The sequence below is a fragment of the Ambystoma mexicanum genome, chromosome 5q (genome assembly GCF_040938575.1).
Source record: "Ambystoma mexicanum isolate Mex_15411 chromosome 5q, UKY_AmexF1_1, whole genome shotgun sequence".
NCBI classification, from domain to species: Eukaryota; Metazoa; Chordata; class Amphibia; order Caudata; family Ambystomatidae; genus Ambystoma; species Ambystoma mexicanum.
In genome coordinates, this window is record NC_090933.1 from 719,521,908 (window position 1) to 719,537,915 (window position 16,008).

Below are 16,008 nucleotides of genomic sequence, written 5' to 3' on the forward strand. Positions count from 1 at the left end.
CTCTAGTTGAACTAATCAAGCTTTTGCTCTCTTATCCAACTCTAATGGCATAACATGACAATCTAAAACATTGCACAATTTTTTCTCCACAATATGTTGCTTCTCTGACAGTAACATTGTACAATTAAACATCAAAGCAAAATAAGATACGTTTCTTTGCTGAAGAGTCAACATGACATCGGACGGACTGCAATTTAGGAATCAGCCTTTCCTTTAGGACTGCATTCACATTCTCCTCAAAAACATCTCTATGAATCTTAGTAAGAATTTTTGCATAACTAACTAAGTATTTGTATAGCGCATTACTCACCCAAAGGTCTCAGGGCGCTCACGAGGACAGACAAACAAATATGCATACTAAAAGTATGCAGATTGCCACATATTAATGGTAAGTTCCTTGAATTCAAAACATTTCCAAAGGTTAAAATGACCAGTACCTCCTATCGTTTTTTGACTATCCTTAGATTGCAGCATGTTGGTAACTCGTTGACCTATAAATGTATATGTTTACAAAATAATGTAGTCAGTCTTCAAAATCTCTTGCATTCACAAGTGAATAAAAGCTAACATCAAGTTAAACACCATGCTTACTTCATCTACAATCAAGCTATTTCATTTTCTAAGAACATTTCCTACTTATTTTGGCGGACTTGATACACGTTTCGATACTCTAGTTTGTTGTCATGCTCCACTGGTCGCATCAACAGTTGATGTAAAGTAACACCTTCCACGTTTAATGACGTTAATCCTGTTGGAGCAGTTACAATACATGACAAAGAGCAATGAGTTGCATTTTGAATCATAGCTCTTATTGCATGAGTTAAAAAACATGCACCTGTTCCTGCTTGTCCACTAACACACAACAATACAGGTTTGTATTGTACACAAGAACATTCATGCTTGTCATGCTGTAAACCATGTAAGAACCTATCTTTAATTTTATAATAAAGTTTGTTTTGCTCTATATTAAGTTTACTAACTATTTAATCATAACTTGCATCTGCAACTTTAGTTTGTTGCATTGCACTTTCTACTTCTTCCATGGCAAGCTCAACATCAGTTTGAATAATTGGCTCACCAAGCACATTTTGACTCACTGCTGCAGAATCCTGAATTCCCTCAGGAGTCTCTTTTGCCAATTCAGCTGGCAAAAGTACTTCTTGACATAGTTTTTCTCTAGTAACTCCTAATGTTGCTTAAATTTTTGATATGCAATAAACAATTTTTTTAATCAAAAAATGAGTCTTCAAACTTCCAAGCAAATCACTCTCTACAGCCATGGACTGGACAACTACAAAAGACAAAAAATAAATAATTCCTTTTTCTCTGCAGTTTGTCAGCACAGTTTCATATGGTTGATGAAACGTGCCTTCTCATGTCTCAATAGACAACCAGTACATCCCTTTACTTTAAACTGTCCTCGGTCACTGTTTGCTTCAATATTTCAATATGAGTAGTATTCTGCTGCTTCATATAAAGAAAGATCCTCCAAATATACAGATCGATTTGGATAATATTTATTCATCAAGTTGGTTTTCAGAATCTCTGTACTGTCAGCTACTGCTTCATCTAACTGGCGAATTTCACTCAACAACTTCAGTACCCGATTTCCAATACTAGCTGAGCCAAGACTTACCCAGAAGTACATTAATCAGACCCTCCATCTTATAGCGATTTTGCAATCTTGCAAAATGCTGTGAAAATGGCAGTTTTGCACAAAATGCAGCGAAAACAGAAGTTTTGCGCAAAAATACCCGTTTTTGCAAAAAAAACCTGCAAAACCTACAATTAAAAAAAAAAATCCTCAGGGTGCCAGATTCTTAAAACTCATCAAAGCAAGAAATGAAATGCACAAACACATCTCATCACTTGCGCCCAAAAAAAGAGAAGCCCAAACCACAAGGGACACTGGATTTTATATGCGCGCCCATTCAGATGGCCTTTTCGCCTCTTTGAGTAAATCGGGGGGCGTTTCTGTCAATTTAAAAGCGCATCTTAAATTTCCACGCAAGATGCACTTTTAAATGTGCAGTAATTGCAGGCAACCCTACACGCACGGGAGGTGGGGGTGCCACTGCATGACAGGGGCCCTCATTACAAGTCTGGTGGTAGCCGTGTCGGTAAAAATGGCACGACTGCCACAGAGTCATTTTTTTTCTGGCGGTCCCTCCGGCCAGGCCCTGGAAAAAAGAAAATCCCCATTCCCATCAAGTCCCATTGGACTCAATGGGAATGGGGAGGATGGATGCACCGGCACTGTGTGCAACAGTGCTGATGCCTCCGTCAAGGTTTGAGAGAGGGTGCCGTTCCGCCCGCCAGGTCAAACCTGGCGGGATGAAAGGCACCTGCTCGCAGAACTCGTAGTTTGTCGGTCCGGAAGCAATGGTAGCAGCAAGCTTACCAGTACTGTTGTTTCCGGACCGGCAACCTCATAATGACCCCGAGGTTCTTTCTTGAACTTGACATGCATTTTTCTTAAGGTTAGAAATGCGTTCTTTGGGTCACATTTTTCAGTGGATGCGCTGGGAGCTTGCAGAACACTGTTGGGAGAGCGCTTCTATTCAAGGTACTACACATTTTGACTGCCAAAAATCGATTGAATGGTACAATTTGACCTATTTTGCCAGTACCAATCGATCGATTTTTATAAATACTGAACATGTGGAGCAGGCGTTGCAGGGGTATCACCCGCTCCCCATGTTCCATATTTTGGCGTTGGGAGTTGCAGGGGTGTCCCCCGCTTCCTCAATATTGGAGGTGGGTGTCTGAAAACAAAAACAAAAAGACGAAAAAGGGACCCTGCAGCCTCAGATCTGTCCTGCATTAGAGGGACTGATCTGACACCGCAGGGTTGGAGGGGACGTGGCAGCGACCAAGCAGTTAAGTAGGGGAGGGGGTGGGTTGGTGGTGAAAGGTACATTTTGGGTTGTTTGGCTGAAGTGCAAATTATTTGCGGCAAAAATTGACTATGGTCAATTCCGCCGCAAATAATTACACTTTGGTCAAACAACCCAGAACCCTGTTCAAAGCAGCTGGCCAGCGCACAATTTGCACTACAGCTCATCCCCATGGAAAGGCACAGGTCACCTTTGAGAATAAGTTGCCCTTTTCATTTCCAAAAATGGGTTATCTAAAAATAGCATGTCCTTGGCTTAAATGTCCCATTTTTTTGAGGATCATGGTAAAAATGTACATTTTTTAAAAATGGTCACATTATGAAAGGGAAGGAGAAAGAGGAAGTGTGATGGGTGAGATGTGATGTGATGGGCAAGAAAGCAGAGGGAGAGCAGTGGGTCAGAGGAGGAAACGGTGCACAAGAGAGCAGAGGAAGCAGTGATGCAGTGGGCCTAAAATCTGAGAGCGAGCAGAGTTACAGAAAGTAGATGGAGCGTGTGGTCAGGGGGAGCAGTGAGCCAGAAAGCAGAGAGGACGCGGTTGGCCGGAAAGAGGCAGTGAGCTGTAGAATGGGAAAAAAGATGAGTGAAGAGTGCGATAGAATGGGAGAAAGAATGCAAGATGCAGAAGCAGAAGCAGCACAAAATAATGAAAGACTGTATATTGCGAGAGAAATTGTAGAGTGTAAGGTGTGAGTTGGGAGTAAGATTTGGAGTTTGGGAGGGGTGGGGGAGTGCAAATTGTGACTTGACAGTGTGACATAGCACGTTAGTATTTGTATGACAGAGTGAGAGGTACAGGAATGCAAGTTGTAATGGGGAGCTAGAGAGCTGTGTGAAGTGTGTTGGTGAGAGAGATGTGTGGGTGTTTGGGGGATTGGAGAACATAGAAGGGGAAATGTTTCAGCATTACAACTGATAATGATCAATTTAGTTAATAATATTAAATAGGCATGCACATTAAAACAAAAATGTAGCCAAAACAAAAACTGTTCCGCCAAGCCAGAGACATCCGGGATTCTTCCTATCAAATTAATTAAAAAAAAGATACATAATAATGACACCCTGACTCTCTTTTAGCCCTGCATTCTGCCCCTTTCCTACAATGTGGCAATCTGATACCCTCCAGATAATACAAAATGTCCTGCAAAAATGTCGCAATAAATAAAGGTTTGTGCCGCAAAATTTGCCATTTCTTACTGCAAAATCCTGGAAGGTCTGATAAATGCTACGTCCATAGAGAGGCAAACTAGTTAGCCAATCTGCAGCTTCATAGCTACCACACTCTCTATGTGAGAGCATCTTCAGACCAAATTGTATACGTTTCTGACTAAGACTTGTATCCGCTTATAAGTCTGCCCATTCCTTAGCTGCATTGCTCTTTTCATCTTTTGTTATGCATTATATATGCTGTAACATAATGAGCAACAGCTGTTGTATCATCAGCAATACACTGTACATCAGTATTTGCATTCCAAAGCTGAGCAATGACAGGATTGTAATCATTAATGCATTAGCATTCCTTATTACTTTTTAAATGATGGGTATTTCTTGGTGCCTTACCAGTAAGATGATGTCAAACAGATGACATCAAACTATTAACTCGAACAACTGGTGTCACAGGCCTTGGAAAGCCAAATCTGCACTGAGTGTAGAACTTTTCTTTACATTTGTATTTTCTCTGACAGTACTTACCACATGAGTGCCTTTGAAATCTTTCCACCTTGTTCTATAGATCAGCATTCACATGCTGAGCAGGAATGAAACAAGTAACATGTTTCTATGAACTCCATCACACAGCCATCACTTTCTTTACCAAACCAAGGAACATCTTTAATCCACAACGGCAAATGTAAATGTGGAGCCCCAACTGCCTGGTACTCTTTGCTCCAAAATAAATGTTCCACAGTGTCTAGTGACCATTTTCTTTATTACATGTAATGTGTAACATGGCTAAAGATCTGTGATGAAAGAACTGTGATACACTTACAGGGTCCATGCTACACAATTCTCCTGATGTAATCTGTTCTAGGTCTTCTTTCTGTGGATTAGTTTCATGAATTCACTCCCAACCATAATCAGCGCAATTTAAAGTAAAAAAACAAGTTGCATTGCCCATGTTTCTGATAATGCATCTAACCTCTGAGTATCTCCCATACGAATACCCCTTGGTTCCTCTCATTGCAGCAAGAATATTGGTAAGTTCATTTATTTCTCTCACCTTTTGCAGCATCTCCCGTGCAGAAAGATTCAGAAATCGTGTTCCGGACTGACGTTTATGGGCAACAGCATAACATAATGTTGGAAATTCACTTTCATACAATAAGGGAAAAATATATTCAACATTGCTGCAGAATCAGGAATCTTCAGAATACTTTCTTGTCCAACGATATTCTGAAAAAGAAATTGGAACCTTCTGATCGTCCAATCTGCCTCCTGTACCAGTTTGAAAAAGCACAGGTAAAAAACAAGATTCTAGTGTGTTTTCCCAAGACACTGGTGCACCTTGCGTTGCTTTAATTTGATATAATTCTAAACTGTCACCCATAAATTGAGTGCAGAAGATGACTAATGCAATGTTCATACTAACTATTCCCCTCTGCAACAGATAGACTTTGGAACTAACCTTCACTGCTTTTGTTTGTTGACTCAACATCAAGGATAGACAAGTCTGGTACCGTCACACTTCCTTTGTATAAATCATTGTGCTCCAATAGAAGCGCCAATGCGTTTTTTCACCTTTCCAATATCTATAAGCTGTTGCCAAATGTTCTCCTCTTTTGTGGCAACACCATTTACTAAAACAAGCAAAGAATCTGCAATGTAACGCTTTCCTAGAGTGTTGACATTTTCGTCCAAAACACAACTTTGCCTCTCACATCTTGCACTCATGGTTCTTTAGGCAAGTTTTACATCTTTGTAATCTAACAATAACTTGAAGAGAATGAACAGTTTACATTGCAATCACTTCACACATGTTCAATTTCTGAAGCAGAAAAGGTATATCAGGCGCTACTATGTCATTCAAGACAATTCTTGCAGGAATACGTGTTTGATTTTAAAACCCCATACATTGTCTGCAAACATAACGTGCCTCACTTGTGTCAAATCGTTCTTCTGCAAACAAATACAGATAAAGTTATTTCCAAAAATCTTTTCCACTGTTTAATTTTCTCCTCAATGTACACTAGTTGCACTTGAGACTTATAAAAGTGTGTTGACAAGATATGCAATCAGTCTCAGGTCTTTCAGAAGAAGATTACTCAAACATTGCCATACTTTTTTATACCATTGAAAAATCTGATCCTCATTTCAAATACATGTGTTTCATCTACATACACATAATCTTTTAAAGCATTATGTTTGTAAAAGTGTACAAACTAAACTTTCTACAGTTCCAGTCAAAAGTGTTTGATTTAAAAGTGCAAGAAACATACTTGCAGGGTAATTCATGGAATCAAGTGCAGAAGTGGCAACCAGGGCAGGCGCGCAGAGGGATCGTGCGCCAGCTTGCGCCAGCCACGTGCAGCAAAACCCATTTTGACGCACCACATATTCATGGATTTAAACATCCATAACCAGCCGTGGCACAGCGTGGTGCAGCAACATTGCAGCAGCACCAGTTACGCCCCCAACCCTGCCCTGTGTGATAAAAACATCTGCACAAATCCCTTCATGGCATAAAGGCCAGTGGACCAGCATACAGCCCCCCAACAATGAAATTGTGCTAAAAATGCCACTCAGCCCTCAAGCGACAACCCAATTGCGTGTTAAACTCCCTGTGCACGTACCCCGCTTGCGCCAGGCCAATCGCATGTAAAACTCCCTGTGCACCCCTCGGAATACACGTACCCCACTCGCGTCAGGCCAATCACGTGTAAAACTCCCCACGCACCCCTCGTAATACACATACGCTGCTCGCACCAGGCCAATCGTGTGTAAAACTCTGTGCGCACCCCTCGGAATATGCATACCCTGCTCGCGCCAAGCCAATCACGCGTAAAACTCCCTGCACATCCCTCGTAATACGCGTACCCCGTTCGCGCCAGGCCAATCGCATGAAAATGTACTTGCGCACACCCTTGAATACGGGTACCCTGCTCGGGGCAGCCAAAATACATGGAAATCTCCCTGCGCATCCCCTTTGATATGCGTACCCCACTCGTGGCAGCCAAAATGTGTGAAAATGAACTCCCGCACCCCCTTGAATATGCGTACTCCTCCTGCACCAGGCAAATTGCGTGGAAAAAGTCCCCACTGTGGTGTGGGCTGCCTTCGGGTCATGGTCAAGGATGATGGGCTGCCTGCAGGGCATGCCCAGGGGTGATGGGGTGATGGGCTGCGTGCGGGTCATGGTCAGGGGTGATGGGCTGCCTGCGGGTCATGGTCTGGGGTAATCGGCTGCCTGCGGGGCATGCCCAGGGGTGATGGGCTGCCTGCGGGTCATGGTCTGGGGTGATGGGCTGCCTGCGGGTCATGATCTGGGGTGATGAGCTGCCTGCGGGGCATGCCCAGGGGTGTAGGGTTGTCCCGTGTGGTGTGGACTGCCTGCGGTTCATGGTCAGGGGTGATGGGCTGCCTGCAGGGCATGCCCAGGGGTGATGGGCTGCCTGCAGGTCATGGTATGGGGTGCTGGGCTGCCTGCGGGGCATACCCAGGGGTGTAGGGTGGTCCCCTGTGCTGTGGGCTGCCTGCGGGTCATGGTCTGGAGTGATGGGCTGCCTGCGGGGCATGCCCATGGGTGATGGGCTGCCTGCGGGGTATAGGGAGAGTGGATGGGCTGCCTGTGCCTATTCTGGGAGTGCACGGGGATTGGCCTGGTGCGAGCGGGGTACGTGTATTCCGGGGGTACGCGGGGAGTTCTACATGTGATTGGCCTGGTGCAAGCGGGGTATGCATATTCTGGGGGTGTGCGGGGAGGTCTACACGCGATTTGCCTTGCGCGAGTGGGGTATGCACATTCCAGGGGTGCGCGGGGAGTTTAACACATGATTGGCCTGGTGCAAGTGGGGTACGGGAATTCCTGTGGTGCGCGGGAGTTCTACATACGATTGGCCTGGCGCGAATGGCGTACGCATATTTCGGGGTGCGTGGGGAGTTCTACACGTGATTGCCCTATTGCGTGCAGGGTACGTGTATTTAGGGGTAGTGCAGGGAGTTATACACGTGGTTTGCCTGGCGCAAGCAGGGTATGCATATTCTGGGGGTCCATGGGGAATTCTATGTGTGATTGGCCTGGCGCGAGCGGGGTATGTGTATTCTGGGGTTGCGCAGGGAGTTCTACACGTGATTCACCTGGCACAAGAGGGGTAAGCCTATTCCGGGGGTGTGCGGGGAGGTCTACACACGATTGGCCTGGCGCGAGCGGAGTACGCATATTCCGGCGGTACGTGGGGAGTTCTACACATGATTGGCCTGGCGCGAGCTGGGAACGCATATTCCGGGGGTGCGCGGGGAGGTCTACACGCAATTGGCCTGGTGCAAGCGGGGTACGCATATTCCGGGGGTGCGCAGGGAGTTTCAAATGCGATTTGGCAGTGTGGTCCCTCCCGGGTGTGCCCCTCCCCATGCCCCGCAGGCAGCACACATCACAGGGGACACCCCTACAACCCCTTGCCATGCCCCGCAGGCAGCTCATCCAACCTGGCCATGCCCCGCAGGCAGGCCACATGGCACTATGCACTTGGGAGCCCCAACACATGTATCCCCCACCCAACCCCAAGTGAGGGCAATCTGCCAGCAGGCCCCGACACATGTCCTCCCACCCCACCCCCAGTGAGGGCAATCTGCCAGAAGGCCCCGACTAATGTTCCATCCCCCCATCCCAATCAACAGGCACCTGCCAGCAGGCCCCGACTCATGTCCCGTCCTCCCACCCCAATTAACAGGCACCAGCCAGAATGCCCCGACTCATGTCACCCCCACCCCAAACGCCAATAGGGGCAACCTGCCAGCAGGCCCCAACTCATGTCCCATCCCCCACCCCAATTAACAGGCACCTGCCAGCAGGCCCTGACTCATGTCCCCCAAACATCACATCATAACTATACAGACCCATGGCCCTAATGCCAACCCAAATCACACACCCCCACCCCCAGTGCAAACAAACAACGATCCACTGCACCCAACCCCTAGTAAATTACCAATTCCATGATAGTCTGAAAAGAACCAGCATGCCCATCAACAAATGTCCTACAGAGCCACACAGGGGCAACACATAACTGAGGCAATGCTCATGGAGACATGCACAAAATAAATCATAGTACACCACACCAATAATGCTGAATAATGAAATGTATTAAAAAGTAAAACAAATGACAAAATTAAAACCACACATGCAAATGAAGAAATAATTAGTGCAATAAGAAAAACAAAGTAAAAAACAAATCCAAAACATTAAAAAATATAAGTGGTCGATACCCAAAGTCCATAGAAAAAATCATAAGTTGAAAAGCATAAAAAAACATTAATCCATGCGAAAATCTAAAAAAGACAGTATGTGCATGTCCAGAAAAATTGTAAATGAAAGTCTGAAGGGTCCATTATCCCAAAACAAAAGGAAACCTACCTAAAACCATATCTAAAATACAACTATGTACAAAAAGTGGAGCAAAGTCTGTGAACTCCTAATCATAATAAAAACCAAATGAAACCTAAACCTAAATAATTATATAATTATATACAAATGGGGTGGGCTAGTCCGACGGCTCACTCATTGATGTTCTGGGCCAGGCCATCATTGAACTCCATGTCGATGTTCCGCAGGCGGGCCTGTTCACTGGCCTCGAGGCACTTAGCCCGCCTCAAAGCCCAGTGCATGGAGTTCTCTGCTCAGATCATTGTGAGCCGTGGCCTCTCTGCCCGCCACCGCCACTCAGCACCTATTTGCTGGCCCAAACGCTGCCACACGGAAAACACTCGCAATCCTGGGGCCTCCTGCTCACTGGCCAATGCCTGCCCCAATGATGTAGAGGGGCCCGAGGCCACATGCCACCTACGCCAAGCCTGCAGCTGCCTTTCTGCTGCCTGCCGCTGCCACCACGACTGCCTCCGGGTAGATGGCAACACCCGGGGCCATGGTGCAGGTTCCCTGCTTGTATGTGCCTGCACATCGTCCGTTGCCAGGGGTCCAGTTGCTGGGGTGACTACCTGTGCTGGAACTCCGATCCCGACTGTGGCAGTGATGGGATCTCCACCAGCCTGGCAGCGTTAGTTGGGGCAGGTCCACAGGGGGCACTGGTGGCATCTGGGCCCCGAAGATGGCACGGAGAACGACTGGTGTATAGTGTGCACAGAGGATGAGAGGGCCGAAAGACAGAGCAACACATGGAGGAAACCCCTGACCATGAGCCCTCCCAAATGGGCCACGGTGGCACACATCAACTCGTGATGATGTGCTTAGTCCCCCCAGGAAGCACACACTTCTTCACGAATGTCACATGTGCGCAACACAACATCAATCAGGACAGACTCAATCCTGTCATGAGTCCCCACGTCCGCAGGTAGATGAGTGTGAGATGACGTGGACCTCCCCCCTACCTGCAGATGGGCCTGGGACGGGGCATCCCTGCTGGTGCATGGTGATGCAGTCACAGGAACAGTGACATGCACAGGCCTCTCCATGGAGACCTGTGCTGCCTCCTGCCCCTGGACTGAACCACTTGCACTAGTGGTACCATCCCCACCATGCCACATGTGCGGCCCTGAAGCGGCCTCCTCCTCCTCCGTACACACCACCAACCTGGATGGCTCCGCACCGTCTTCTGCCATCGCCAGCCTCTGTGGGGGCTCACCTGCCCCTTCCGCTTCAACCGCAGTGGCAGACACGGCCCCAGTTCCCTTGCTCCCGGATGATAGAATTACCTGGGAGGGTGACTGGGCCTTGCATCGCTGGCCGGTGGAGGCATCCCTGCTGCTTTTCTCCACAGTGCTATCTCCACCCTCTTCTTCACTCGCCACTGTGTACAGGGAGACATTGAACACAAGCATCAGAGTACTGTACAATAGTCCCCTAGAGACAAAGCAATAGCACATGAGTGGCACTGTCAAACGTCACTTCCATCATGTCCCTCAACAACACATGGGTCAGTACAGACAACACACATGCAGGAACAGGCATGACATATGCAAGACACATGTGCATCCATGTCCAAGGCACCGTAGAAGCATCCAATGGTGGGCTGAAACTCACATGCATCATGGGACATGCTGATCACATGCACACACATCATGTAAGGTCATGCATCTGGCCCCGTATACCCCCAGACACAGTGGATACAAGGATGACTAGGCTGTATCAGTGAATCAACACATCATCACGGACATGTGTCATGCATCGATGGTGTTTACCACTCACGTCCATGACAGCAGCACCCATCTCTCACACCCAAAACATGTCCAAGTACTGATACAGGTATGCATACATGTGTGCATTCCGCATGCTGCTCCGCATGATGCATTGTAACACATACACCATCCATGTGGGTCACGCCTGACTAGACTCACATGCAGCACCATCATGCCCCTGCACACACAAATCCATGACCCATGTCACACATACAGCCAAGTAGCTAACTACCAACACACTGCAACTTGCACTGTTTTAAACAGGAATGAATGGGCACTTACCACTCGACTCCAGATGGGCCTGCATCATGAGGATCTGGTGGTGAAGCACTGTGCGAATGTGCTCCATGACCCTCATCTGCTGGGTGGTAAGGTGGCCCTGTTCAAGAGATGCCGGGCCTTGTGGGATGTCTTAACCCACTGGTCCAAGCCCTGCAACAATACTGTGCATTGCTGGCAGCAGAAACCTCAGAAATGGCCGCTGGAAAGCATGCTGCTCGCTATAAATCACCAGAAAGTGCGCAGTGAACAGCTGAAGAATAGGCCGCCATCCACTTTTGCCTATGTCAGTAGTAACACAGGAAACCACTGCCAAAATCCATCATTTGGCTGCCCACAGAGCAAAATCATTGCAAAAGAAACAGAGTTGTTTCAAAAATCTGTTTTTATTTGGGGTCAAATTTGCAAAAATCATGGCTCACAAACCACCCAGAAAAATCCAACCTCCTTGTTGGGTGGTCAACATCATTCTACTGCAAGAATCTACATAAATATAAGGTCCACAGAAGTATGTGTTATCTGAACAAAGTCCACTTTTGATGATTGCATGCTGGAAGAAACCTTTCAAAAATGGGTGTAATACCGTTACTCACCTCTATCAGAAGCCGGCGATTTAAAACCATTTTGTGTAAAGTTGTATATTGAACCCAAACTATGCCAAAGAAAGACTTGCTATCAGAAGCCTAAATGGTGGAGACAATTTAAAACTATATTCTGAAAAGGCTTGAAGTAAGAAATTGTTTGATGTATGTGTTCAAAATGTGAGTTATATTATAAAATAAGACAATTTTTAGACATTGGGTTTAGGAGTTAAAGTTTCCCACACTGTGCTTCAAACAAATTCCACACCTCTCCCTGAACAAAGGAAACTTCCCCCTGCCCTTGGCTAAGAGATTGACAGGCTGTTGTTAAAAGGAACTAGGAGAGGCACCCTGGCCTGTTGCTCTGAGTGAAGACAAAGGAGTCCTTGAGCTGAATAGAAATGCTAATTCGGGTGTGACTGACAACATACTGCTGGCAGGAAGAAGGACATGTGACCCTCTGAGTCAGCCCAGCTCTGGAGGCGGACCAGACTGAAATGTGGCTTTAACATTGAATTAAATATATGTTTTAGAAAAATGCTTATAACAAATTGTACCGAACTGACAAAAAAATGAAACTTTGAGATTGTTAAAATGCAGAATTCGCTCACAGTTTACGACTAAGCTGGAATCCGTGTGATGTTCTGAGACTAAACCCCAGAATGTTTTCATATTGTAGCTACTGTGTTTATGCTAGGAACATGAAAAATTACAGAAATGTGCTCAAATGGGATATGCATGCATGTCTAAAAATTGGTGCAGAACTAATATTGAGAAACCCACCAAAAGCGCAAACAAGTTGTCATTTCTGAACCAAAGCTCTTAGGAAGATGAGAGTTGAACAGAAATGTACCTTAGGCAATCCGCCATGTAATTTATGTAGAATTAACAAGTTGTGTATATTGTAAATATGTGTTTCATGAAAAATAAGATATACTGTACAGAGACAAAGGGGAGGGGTTTTCCCCTAAGCCAAAAACATGACCCATGATGACACAGGATGACACGCTGCTCCTTTCTCCAATCAGGGGTCAGGGAATTCCATGACCTATCAGATCCTTAGAGGCTTAGGCATAGATAATCAGCCTCCCCACCCACTTTGGAAATACATAAATAGGGACTGCTGAGGACAGGCAGGACACACACCTTCCACTTCTCAACTGATTTCTTGGCGAAGCACCCTGCAGGAAGATCCAGACATAGATCCAGAAACCAAACTCCAGAACCAAGCTCCAGAACCAAACTCTAGAACCTTGAAGCAGAGAGGCCTAACCCACAAGCTGAACCTTTTTCAGCTGGCCTTCAGAACCTTTTGCAACCTAATCTAACCCCTAAATTCCAAGGGGCATCTCAAAATCCAACAGCCTGGCTGAGCTGTTTTGCTGTTCTAGCTAAAAACCCTGTGCTAGAAACCAGATCCAGATCCAAAGAGCAGAGCTGTATCCAGAACCTGTCAGATCCAGTCCAAGAGGCCATGCAGACCGCAGTGCCTTGCTGAGAGCAGAACCCAGTACTGAGACCAGTCCTGTGGCGAGTGAACCCCAGCCAAACCCTTGACCAGATCTTTGACGGGGCCCACTCCATTCCAAAGCCATAGGAGTGAGTATCTAGTCTAGAACTGTCCATAGTCATCTCTTAATTTAAAGTAACCTAATCCAACCACTCTTACCTATCCATAACTGCATTATTGAATCTCTCTTGTCTATCCTAAATTCTTCTCTCCCCCACATAATCCTTGATAATTGTAGCATCAATCATCAATGCGCTGATATTTGTCGGAAGATGGACAAGTGTTTTGACGGACAGAAGTCAGAGCGGAGGCACTGCTGTTCTGGTGGCTGCTTGTTGAGTGTCTTGCTTCTTCATAGCTCCTTAGTATAAGTCTATCCATGTTGGTAAATCTTTAAAGTGCAATCTGTCATTTTCGAAATCTTGATTCTGTTTCTGAAAAACCTACCTTCACAAAAACCTCTGTAACTTTTGAATCGCATGTAGTTTTTCTGTAATCACATTTCACGCATGCGGAAAATGTTCTGCGAATTGCAATTTAGCTCCATTTCAACACATGTCAAAATAGCTGTTTCTTGTTTTAAACTGCTGAAATTCGTTTTCAATCTGATAATCATTCATGAATCATTGCTAGTGTTGACCTGAACCAATCCAAAGCCATGTTCACTAGTTCTGAATCCATTTAGTGAATTAAAGTCATATTTAGCATTTCTCCCATTCATTGCAAAACCACATTTAAACGTGATTGATCTGTTTTAAAAGCATACCTGTTCTCTCTAAGCTTGCTGGGGGAACTGGGATTGAACTGCATTATTGATTGTATTCCTGAAACCTGTGTGCCCTTATTTCCATCTCTTCATATTGCATAGTGGGGGGAGTGAGTAGGCACAGGGGAAAGAGTTATCATATTGTCTTTTGTGGAAATCATATCAAGTTTATTTCTGTGTTGCATTCTTTCCTATTATTGCATTTTCTTTAATCCATATAAAGTATTCTCTGCTACTGTATCCTTCCTATTCCTACTCCTAATTGATTAAAGAGATTGTTGATATTGTAATATTACCCATTGCTGATCATTGTTCATATTCATAAGTGCGCTATTCAGATATTATTCCTATTCATAAAGTGTGATATGTATATTGTTCAATTCTTCAAATAAACCTTTTAATTTGCAAAACAACCCTACTTCTTGGCTCAGTGAGGTCGGGGAGATTCAAAGAGAGGGGCGTTATATAAGGGTTCATCATCCGAATTTAAAGAACTTTGACACACAAATATATAAATAAGAGTTTCCATTGGGCATCCCATACTAGGCATAGACTTATTTGGAATGCTGGATTGAAGTCATTTACAGATTGGGGGCTCGTCCGGGATTTCTGGATTAGTTCTACCACTTATGCAGCTTAATAAAGTGTGATAACTAATAGGATACATAAATCCTGTTGGGCTACCACGCTGTGTTACGCTGTAAAAGCACCCCTCAAAAGGGAACGCTCTAAGGAAACGGTCTGTTTTGCAAAGTAAAATAATAAACTTCTGTAAGTCAGGAAGGAAATCAATTTCCAGAATGACAACATTGGTAGACATCAAGATAGCTAGAGAGCACCTCTTACATAAGCTATTTGTGAGAGGTTAATGGACTGAGCAGGACCAGAATGTATGTTTGCAGGCAATCACACACAGATCACTGCAACTGGGTTAGATATCAGGAGAGATCAGGGTCTCTTACATGTGGCCCTGAGTGAATTATATATGGCCCCTAAGTCCAAGGATGAGCACGACAAGATTGCCAGGATAGCATAATATTTATATTTATGTATGGGAGACATACAGGACAAATGTGCTGAAGGCCAAGATCTGCCAAGTAGGCAACTGATGGCATTAGAGAAGGCCAATCTGATCTGGACTCTTCTGAGTAGAGGCTGCAGAGGAGCCAGCAGTCAGAAAATGAAAGTAGGCAGTATCTAGTTAAACTCAAAGAGGACATGGGTATCCTGCAACAGGAAAGGGCAGACCAGGATACCAGAATTCTGGCCTTGCAGAAAGAGTACCAAGAAGGTTTGGACTCCCTACTGCAGAGCCAGAAAAAGCAGGAGCAACGACTGGATTTCAATAGGGCATGCGCAGAGCAGGTATTCGCCCTGCAAAGCCACCTAGATAGAGAAAAGGCAGAGAGCAACAAACTATTTCTGAAAGACCTGGACACCCAGGCAGAATTTGAGGAAGAGCACCAGAAAGCTGGTGCCCTTCAAAGACAGAGGGACGACCTGCCGGCACAGAGGCAGGCTCTTGCTCAGGAAAGGGATTCCTTGGGCCAGGAAGTCTGTCACTTAAAAGGGAAGCTGGAAGAAAATCACTTGGCCCTCCAAAAAGAGCATCAAAACTTGTTAGAGCACACC